The 10,507-nt window shown below is 42.5% G+C and overlaps 1 non-coding gene across 1 annotated transcript; it reads left to right on the top strand.

Annotated features, from left to right (window-relative positions):
• The first annotated feature begins 10,051 nt into the window (after positions 1 to 10,051).
• Positions 10,052 to 10,265, top strand: LOC123462398. The gene has a single exon (XR_006638223.1). It is a non-coding gene; the product is annotated as a small nucleolar RNA U3 (small nucleolar RNA).
• Positions 10,266 to 10,507: the final 242 nt, after the last annotated feature.

The following is a 10,507-nucleotide window of genomic DNA, read 5'->3' on the forward strand; positions in this document are numbered from 1 at the left end:
GTTGCCATAAACACAGAAAACCACTTCAGTGTTCCCTTGCCTAGCATCGACTGCAAAAATTAGCTTGTAGCATACATTTTTAATCTCTAGAGTTTTTTGTTACTAAAAATCAAATTCGAATTTAATCAATATAACACAGAGGCTTTCTACCTGCTCTTGGCAATTACCTCCTCTGTGTCGACTGCCTGTTTCAGCGAGCAGAAGGAAGGCTCGTTAGCCTAAGGGCAGTGGTAGGGTAACGGTCGGCCAACGTCAGTTCCCTTGTCAACTGTTAGTTCAGAAGGACACCCCAGAATCCCTTGCTGGGCCAGTGCACAGCGAGATGTCCATCGTACATTCCTTGAAAAAGGCATATTCAGAAATCAAGATTCCCCTAAGATCGGGTTTGTTCTGCATTCCCGGTGTCTCGGAATATTAAGAAGGGCCGCTTCCAAGCTGGGAGAAATTGTTGCTCAGTCTAATGGCAGTACTGCACGGCCAGGAAGCTTATGAAAATTACAGAATCGGACCAGGGAGGTGGCTACGCAGTTAATGCACTGGCCGTGCAATATGAGGACCTAAGTTTGTATCCCAAGAACTCACATAAAGCCAGGCACAGCACTATAGACCTGTGATCCCAGAAGTGGTGAGATGGGAGGAGAGATGAGACAATTGCCGGAAGCTTGCAGGACAGCTAGCCCCATATATGTGGCAGCAAAAAACAAGAGCTCCTGCCTCAAACAAGGTAGAAGGCAAGAACTGACACCCAAGGTTGTCCCTGGCCTCCATGCACACGCTGTGACACCCTCATACCTCCACACCCACAAGTACTTTTTTTAGGGGGGAGGTTCAAGGTAGGGTCTCACTCTAGCCCAGGCTGACCTGGAATTCACTATGGAGTTTCGGGGTGGCCTGGAACTCACGGCGATCCTCCTACCTCTTCCTCCCGAGTGCTGGGATTAAAGGCGTGCGCCACCACGCCCGGCCACAATTACTTGTAAAGAGAAAATTAACAACTTCTCAGACTTCATCTGACTGTGGTTATATTGACTAACCGAAGAGGATGGGAGGCAGGGTTAGCTCTTCTGTGCCCCTGGAAGTACTAGCAAGCTGTAGCCCCCCCCCGGGGACTCACCTGCAGGAACTTTGGCTGGTCATCAGCTTAGTTCCCCTCTCCTCTGATCAGAATAAATGTTGGAGAAGAGTCCATACAAGACTTCTTCTCTCCAAATGAAACTGTTGCTGCTAAATTTTAAATCGAATTATATAATGCGTGAACGGATAATCTGCTATGGATTCAAAAGAACGAGAAAAATACCATTTGAAAAAAATCAAACTTTGGGGCTGGAGAGATGGCTTAATGGTTAAGGCACTTGCCTCCAAAGCCTAAGGACCCAGGTTTGATTCCCTGGCACCCATATAAGCCAGTTGCACAGTGTGACACATGCGGATTCGTTTGCAGTGGCTGGAGGCCCTGGCATACCTGTTCTCTTTCCCTCTCCCCCTTCTTCTCTCTCTCTCTCTCTTACTCTTTCTCAAAAAAATAATTTCATATTTTTTTTAGTTTTTCAAGGTAAAGTCTCACTCTAGCCCAGGCTGACCTGGAATTCACTATGGGGCCTCAGGGTGGCCTTGAACTCATGGCAATCCTCCTACCTCTGCCTCTCCAGTTCTGGGATTAAAGGCATGCACCACCATGCCCGGCAAATAAAATACTTTTTTAAAAAATCAAACTTAAACTGGGCATAGTGATACACATTTTAATCCCAGCATTGGGAGGCAGAGGTAGGAGCATCACCATGAGTTTGAGGCCATCCTGAGAATAGAGTGAATTCCAAGTCAGCCTGGGTTAGACTGAGACCCTACCTTAGAAACAAAAAACAAAACCAAACTTTATTTGTATTTTTTTCTTTTTCTTTTTCTTTTTATTTACTTACTTATTTATTTATTCATTGGTCTTTTAAGATAGGATCTTACTCTAGCCCAGGCTGACCTGGAATTCCCTATGTAGTCTCAGGGTGGCCTTGAACTCACAACAATACTCCTATCTCTGCTTCCCAAGTGCTAGGATTAAAAGCGTGCACCACCATGTCCTGCCCTAAAAAAAATGAAACTTTATATTTGAGCTGATTTTGTCACTTATTTCTGACTAATCCTTTAAAAACAAGTAGTCAATTTTCCTGGGTTGTCCCAATTACCAATCTACATTTTTAGTAGGTAAATTCAATGTGTTCTTAGCTCTTCAGAGAGGTAATAACAATCTCTTTATGTTTTTTACCTACAACTCTTGTTGCTTCCATTTATCCACATGGTTACTTTTGTTTGTTTCCCAGATGAGTTTTTGTTTGTTTGTTTGTTTGTTTGTTTGTTTGTTTAGTTTAAGAGAGAGAGAAAGAGGCAGAGAGAGAAAGAGAGAATAGGCAAGCCAGGGCCTCCAGCCACTGCAAATGAACTCCAGAAGCATGCACCCCCTTGTGCATCTGGCGAACTTGGGTCCTGAGGAATTGAGCCTTGAACCGGGGTCCTTAGGCTTCACAGGCAAGCATTTAACCACTAAGCCATCTCTCCAGTCCCCCAGATGAATATTTTTATTCCTTCGCTTCCTGCGAACATTAATTTGGAAGTCCCTCTATTCTTTTCAGATACACTGGTGACCCATAAAATTTAATTCACGCTACCTCCATCAAGATATTTTCACTGCTTTGGTTTTTTCTTTTCTTTTCTTTTTTTGAGGTAGGGTCTCACTCTGGTCCAGGCTGACCTGGAATTCACTATGGAGTCTCAGGGTGGCCTCGAACTCACAGCAATCCTCCTACCTCTGCCTCCCGAGTGCTGGGATTAAAGGCGTGCGCCACCACACCCAGCTAAGATATTTTCACTGCTTTGGGCTACTGTCTTTCAGGTACAAATTGAGCATTGCATTCATGACCCAACAGAGACTGTCATTTCCCTCACAATACAGAGCTCATGGAGATTTTGTCATAGGTGGTGGAGGAGGGCAAAAAAAAAAGAAAAATCAAAGTAGAAGAGGGACTGGCTTGTTGGACAGAAGGAGGTGTTTGGTGGAAGGGGGACGGAGGATGTGGTACAAAAGAAGGTAATGGGAGGGGATTTTGATGAAAGTTCATTATGTGCATGTATGAAAATTATCAACAAAAATATTTCATAAGCTGGGAAGTGAGCACAGTGGTTTAAAGCACTTGCTTTCAGAGCCTGCCAGCCCGGCCTCAATTCCCCAGCACCCATGTAAAGCTAAACACCAAAAGTGATGCACACATCTAGTGTTCACTTAGGGTACCAAGAGACCCTGGTGTGCTCATACACACATTACACACATGAAAATAAATAAATAAATGATTTTTTTAGGTTTCTAGAAATGAAATTTGAGCTTGAGCTTTTTCCTAACTCCAGCGCCATCCCTCATTCCTGCCCTCGACTTCTTACTGATATTGACAAGATAACTTAGAATTTCAAACTCCAGTGTCATTTGGTCATGCCACTTTAAGACTTACTCTGGGGCTGGAGAGATGGCTTAGTGGTTAAGGCGCATGCCCGTGACACCTAAGGACCCAGGTTCAATTCTCCAGGTCCCACATAAGCCAATACACATGGTGACGCATGCATCTGGAGTGCATTTGCAGTGGCTAGAGGCCCTGGTGTGCCCATTCTCTCTTTCTCTCTCTCTCTCCTCCTCTGTCTCTAGTAAATAAATAAATAAATAAATAAATAAATAAATAAATAAATAAAAATAAAATCTTTTTTTAAAAAGGCTTACTCTACACTTCCATTATCATTTTCCATCACTATCATAAGTATCGAGTTTGATGACATACAGATGGTACATGATAGATTATAGACTAAACAGAAGATGATAAATAAATAGATGATTTATAGATAAATAGAAGATAGATAGATAGATAGGCCATTTTTCTTTGGGTGAAGAAAGATTTGTCTTTTTCACTATATCACTAATATTTTCAAGTTATATAATTTCTATGCTTGACAATTTCCTTTCTCCAAAAAAAAAAGTTCCTATTCAATTGGGCATAATGCCACATATCTAATATCCCAGCTACTCAGGAAGTTGAGGCAGGAGGATCACTTGAGCCTAGGATTTCAAAGCCAGCCTGAATAATACCTAAAACCATGCTTTTCTTCAGGAAGAGCATGTGAATGGTATATCTACTATCTGCACTTAGAGACACATTTTTTAAAATTATTTACTTATTTATTTGAGAGAGAAAGACAGATAGAGGGAGAGAGAGAGAGTGGGCGCACCAGGGCTTCCAGCCTCTGTAAACAAACTCCAGACGCATGCGCCCCCTTGTGCATCTGGCTAACATGGGACCTGGGGAACCGAGCCTCGAACCGGGGTCCTTAGGCTTCACAGGCAAGCACTTAACCGCTAAGCCATCTCTCCAGCCCAAGAGACACATTTCAGCCTTACATCACAGTCCATTTCTGTCCAAAGACTCCATTCCAGCCCTGATCACTGTGACAAACTGAAGTCTAACGCCAGCTTTCTTGTCTTTGTTAGTGATTTGTTCTTTGTTTGTTTGTCTGTTTGGGGGGGGGGGGGATGTGTGTCTGTTTGTAGGAAGAGGCAAGACTAGGACATCTCTTTTGAGAATTTCCCTTAAAATCATCATTCCAGAAAGTGCCTTCTTGCCACTTTTATTGTATGTACATGCTGTCTCCTATTCCTGAGAGGAGCCACTTTTCCCCAAAAGGGATAGCTTTCCACTTCCGATGGCTGTGCCGGTCCACTGTGGCTCGTTCGCCAGCACCACCGTCCACTTTCATTCTGCCGGAGCTTTTCCGTTGGATTGCCCGGCTGCTGCTGCTCCAGTCCACACTCCCTGCCTCCTGCCTCCTGCCTGTACGTCTACCACACCCACCGGGTGCTCCAAGTAGCATCGCCATGCAACTTAGTGAACAGCCTAAAGAAAAGAACCCTTACGTTGTCTTACACTGAGGAATTTCTGAGGAAACAGGACCACTTACTAAGACAATGTTTACCTGCAATAGATGAAAGTCTACTTTCACTAAAGTTTCTTTTTCTGCAAATTGAAATAGCATCCCACATGACATTTTTAAAAAGACTTTAAGAGGCTTGTTTTACTTTGTTTTGTCACAGGGTTTTATGAAGCCCAAAGTAGGCAGCTGTGAATGACATGGAACTCCTGAGATTGCTGCCTTTACCTCCCAAGTGTTGGGGTTACAGGGGGTGATACACGCCCAGCCTAACTTAATAATTTCAACCATCCAAGAAGCTCCCTACGAATGCCCCGGACTCTGTATCATGGAGATTCCTAAGCTGTTCCTTCTCCACAGAGCACAGCCAGCATCCACGTCACTTTGAGAAAGTGGGAAGGGGTGAGATAGAATTCAGCATTAGAGTGATTCTACCATCCACTCACAAAACCACAGTCACATGCTTGACTTTCATGTCATCCAAGATTCACATATCTGGTGTACTACAGAATCCTTTATAAAGATTATATAAATCCTTTAGTTTAATACCATCTTTGTGTTCACAATACCCAAAAGGCAATGGCAAATTGATTTTTATAACAAACTCAATCATTTAAAAATATAATGTATTTCACCTTCAGTGATAACCATAAAATGATAACTGGCAGTTTCTGAATGTATTTCAAATTTCTTTTGTGATCACCAAATTGGAAAATATTTCTAAATACATTCCCCAGTGGTAACTGACAGTACCTTTGTGTTCTCAATTCTTTGATTCAAATATGTCAGAAATCTAAAGAAATACACTTCAGAATGAATCTCTTGAAGATGAAAACTTTCCCACATATGTAATTCATTCCAGTGGTTCAACTGCTTCTTGTTTCCCCAAGTTAATTGTAAAATGGAATAAACACGAACTGGGTATGTTACCACAGACGTGGCACGGGAGCTCACCATGTTCGACATGAACACCAGCTCTGGGCACCTTCTCCCTAGGACCACGCAGTACTCCAGTGAGTTGGAGTCTGTTCTGAAAAGAGAATTGGGAGGCTGTCCACATGTGGTCACTTACAATGCTGAAACACTGATCTGAGGTCTTACCTGGAAACCAAGGAGACAGCAAGGTTCACTAGCAAAGCACGTGACCTTAATGGCAGTGGTCCCAGGCCCTGGCTTTCGGTGTAGGGCCATGGTGCTTGGAATTCACAAATCCTTCAGGAGGTTCCTAGCAATATTGAGAGTCTCTTAGACAAGAGGCATAACTCAGGGCAAGAGATCTTAGAGATGACATATGCCTGGTTTTTGTCCCTATTCTTAGTTATAATATCGTCAATGTATGCAACTTTTATGTTCCATTTAAGGCTCTTTTAGACTGATGCCAAAATATCATCTCTCAGGAGAATTTATTTTAAATTCAATAAAATATCACAGGAAAGCTAGAAAAATAATCCCTGCCAAAGAATAGATGGAATTCAAGGAAACTGTGAGGAATATTCACTTTCTAATACCTATCTCTCTTAAATTTTATGTTGCTTGGAATATCTGACACTCTCTGTTCTTTTGTTCAGACTCTCTGTTACCCATCTTAAATATAACCTATAACCATAATTGATAGTTTTCTGTTACAGGACTTCGAATCTTCATTTACTTACTATCTGTTGATGTGGGTTTTTTCTTTTTTTAATTTTTTTTGTTATTTTTTATTTATTTGTGATTGGCAGAGAAAGAAAGAGGCAGATAGAGAGAGGGAGAGGGAGAGAATGGGCGCACCAGGGCTTCTAGTCACTGCAAACAAACTCCAGACGCGTGCGCCCCCTTGTGCATCTGGCTGTGGGTCCTGGGGAATCGAGCCTCAAACCGGGGTCCTGAGGCTTCACAGGCAAGTGCTTAACCAATAAGCCATCTCTCCAGCCCAAGTTTTTTCTCTTTTTTGGGGGGGGTTGTTGAGGTAGGGTCTCACTCTGGTTCAGGCTGGCCTGAAATTAGCTATGTAGTCTCAGGGTGGCCTTGAACTCTCAGCGATCCTCCTACCTCAGCCTCCCGAGTGCTGGGATTAAAGGCGTGCGCCACCATGCCCAGCAGTTTTGTTTTCTTTTAACAAAATGTACTTAATTCACAAATAAAAAATTCAAGGTGACCATGTGATGATGTATATATGCATATATATCACATTCCAATTAACTATTGCACACATCACCATCATGCTGTGGCATAGAGTCCCAGAACTTGTTCATTTATTTATTTCTAATTTTATCTTTATAAAAGGTTTGATTTTTATATCCCTTTGACCCTGCTCCCCTTTCCCTAAGTGCCCTCCAAAGTGGGGTTATTGATATTTACTGTGGGGCCTTGAAAGCCTCAGTCATTCTCTGGGGGGGGGTACAGTGCCTCAAGGTATTTCTGCCTACCTGTGGCTCTGACAATCTTTTCGCCCTCTCTTCTGCAAGGTCTCTGAGTCATTACAGGCCTGTCAGCGGTCTGACTTAGTCTTGAGTTCTCTTCAGCCTCTGGGTTTCTGCTTTGGTGGGTTGTGCTTGACCACAGTGTCTGCCACCGTCTCCCTGGAGCTGGTTGTCAGGAGAGCGGTGAGCTTGTTCATCTTGGAACTGAAATGCTGTACCCTCTGATCACATCTTCCCATTTCCTTATTCCCCATTCCTGGGCAGCCACCACGCTTCTCTGCTTCTATGACTTTTGAAGATTCTACATAGCAGTGCATGCCTTTAATCCCAGCACTCTGGAGGCAGAGGTAGGAGGATCGTATGAGTTCAAGGCCACCCTGAGACTACATAGTGAATTCCGCATCAGCCTGGGGTAGAGTGAGATCCTATCTTGGAACCCCCAAAAAAGAAGATTCTACATAAAAGTGAGATTGTTTTGTTTTGTTTTGTTTTATTTTCAGAGACAGGGTCTCATTCTAGTCCAGACTGACATGGGACTCTGTAGCCAAGGTTGGCCTCAAACAAACACATGGCAATTCTTGTACTTCAGTCTCAAGAGTGCTGGGACTAAAGGTGTAAACCAGCACACCTGACTGTAAGTAAAATCACATAGCACTTATCCTTCTGCTTCTGGCTTATTTCACTTAGTGTAATGCTCTCTGGGTTCATTCATATTGTCACAAATGACACAACTTTTTTTATTTTTACGGCCATATAATATCGTATAGGTATAGACATAGATGATAAATAAATATGTATCCATTCACCCATCAACCAACAAGTGTGTTGTTTCCCTATCGTGCCAATTATGAACAATGCTGCAATGAAGGTGGGGTTACAGACTGCCTATCTTGGTTATATATACAAAAGGGATTAAAAAAATAATAAGGGATGGAGAAATGGCTTAATGGTTAAGGTGCTTATCAGCAAAGCCAAAGGACCCAGCTTTGATTCCCCGGTATCCCCAAAAAGCCAGATGTATAAGGTCACACATGAGACAGGAGTCTGTTTAGAATGGATAAAGGCCCTGGTACGCCCATTCTCTATGTATATATATTTGCTCCCCTCCCTCAAATAAATAAATCAATTAAATAATTTTTAAAAATAATGAGATTATGGTAACTTCTCTTTTCAGGACAGACCATCCACTCAAGTCCTGGGTCATTGGCAAGCAATGTGTAGGCCAGTCCTGAGCCCAGCATGCTTTCTGGTATTCTTTCTTAGTTTCATATTTGATTTCACAAATTTTCTTTAGGGTAGAGGTATTTTTACTAACTTTTTACTTAAAAAAACAAACTTAGAATGGCTTATTACCCTTCAGGGCTTTCTCAGCGGAGGCCACTGACTTAATTCATTTAACATAAGTGACATCACTGAGGGTGATCACCACCACATTTAATCTCCACTTCAGTAGCAGCATACATGAGAGTTGGCTCCAAAAGCCCAGAGCTTCTTGGAATGTCAGACTGAGACTCTGTACTGACTCCTTGTTATAAATCATCACATAGTTCACAATGCATTGCGTAGCATTGACACCATCATTCCCTGTGACAATCTGTGGTGGCTGTGGAAGACATTGCACGCACCCCTTTCCAAGACCTTATGTTTCTATTTCTGCAGAGTCACCACTGCCCTGAGGCTAGAGCTCTGCTTAGCCGGGCCTCAGGTATTCCAGGGAAGCTTCAAGACAGGAAGCTGCCGGAAGTATGATTCATGATTTCATTTTCAAAAATATAAAAATAACTCCACAGATGATCCCAAGTATTGACTGTTCAAGTAAAAAAAATTCTGCAGTGGCACCTGTTAAAGCGTACTAAGACAGACTTCATTCAGGACCGTACAGGGACCAGCAGCAGTGAAATCTGCAACAGAGACTGGGGCCCCCGCGCTGAACACAGCACAGACAAATTAGGATTTACCCTCAAGGAGCTGGGTAGGTTCCAGGACACATAAGAGATAGAAGGGATTCTGGGCAAACCAACCTAAAAGAATATTTAGTGATGGCAGCCAGAGTCATCAGGATCATTTAGGGGACAGAGAAAGATGAGGAAACTGATTACTTATGAAGGGCAACCTAGATATCTATGACAGGGCATTCTTGTTAAACTGACTCAGCAAGATTCTGACTAATATTGGATTTTAGAAGAAAATACCCAGACAGGCCTGGGAAAACATTGTGGCCATGCAAAGAAATGGCCATTTATTAAAGGAAAGTGTTCAGGATGCTCTGAATGTCAGGGGCTGTGGTCATGGGCAGTACTAAAGCCTAAAGTACAAGAATTAACTGAAAACGTCAATGTGGTTCAGAGAGTGACTGGAACCTTGTTCTTTCTTATTTCTAATCTCTTGCTACTTTCCACTCTTGGTTAAAATAAAAATAAAAATCTTGGGTAATTATTTCCACATTCACATCACCTCAGAATGATATGATGAACCTGCAGTTTTCTTGCAGCTGTCTTTAAGAATCTGCTACCAGAAGCTGGGCATGGTGGCACAAAGCCTTTAATCCGAGCATTTGGGAGGTAGGAGGATCACCATGAGTTCAAGGACACCTTGAGACTACATAGTCAATTTCAGGTCAGCCTAGGCTAGGCTAGAGTGAGACCCTACCTTGAAAAACCAAAAAAAAAAAAAAAAAAGCACAAGATTCTGGTACTAAAACTATGCTTTCAGGGATCACTTCTACAGTTCATTACTCAAGAAGTTTCTCTGGCTGTGTAGAGCACCAGAATCCACAAGGAGGAGAGGGAGCGTTCTCTCCTGAGTGTGAACTGCTGTTGATGTTGCTTTGCTGCAACTGCCGCTTGCCATTGATGATTGATCCTGCTCTCCTCTGGGGGAGCTGGAGGGAGAGGATGCAGTCTGAATGGCAAGGAAAAAGAAAAAGAAAAAGGAGAATCTGGTACCTGCAAAATGCAACTCTTTATAAACTCATCCACAAAGAATTACTATCCATCTGCTCTGTGGCTTCCTCCTATTTAGAAATGGAGCAGTATATATAATTGGACTCTTGAATTCAATCTTGGACTCAGCATTACACATGATTTTTAAATGTATTTTTATTTATTTATTTATTTGAGAGCAACAGACAGAGAGAAAGACAGATAGAGGGA

The sequence above is a fragment of the Jaculus jaculus genome, chromosome 7 (assembly GCF_020740685.1).
Source record: "Jaculus jaculus isolate mJacJac1 chromosome 7, mJacJac1.mat.Y.cur, whole genome shotgun sequence".
NCBI lineage: Eukaryota > Metazoa > Chordata > Mammalia > Rodentia > Dipodidae > Jaculus > Jaculus jaculus.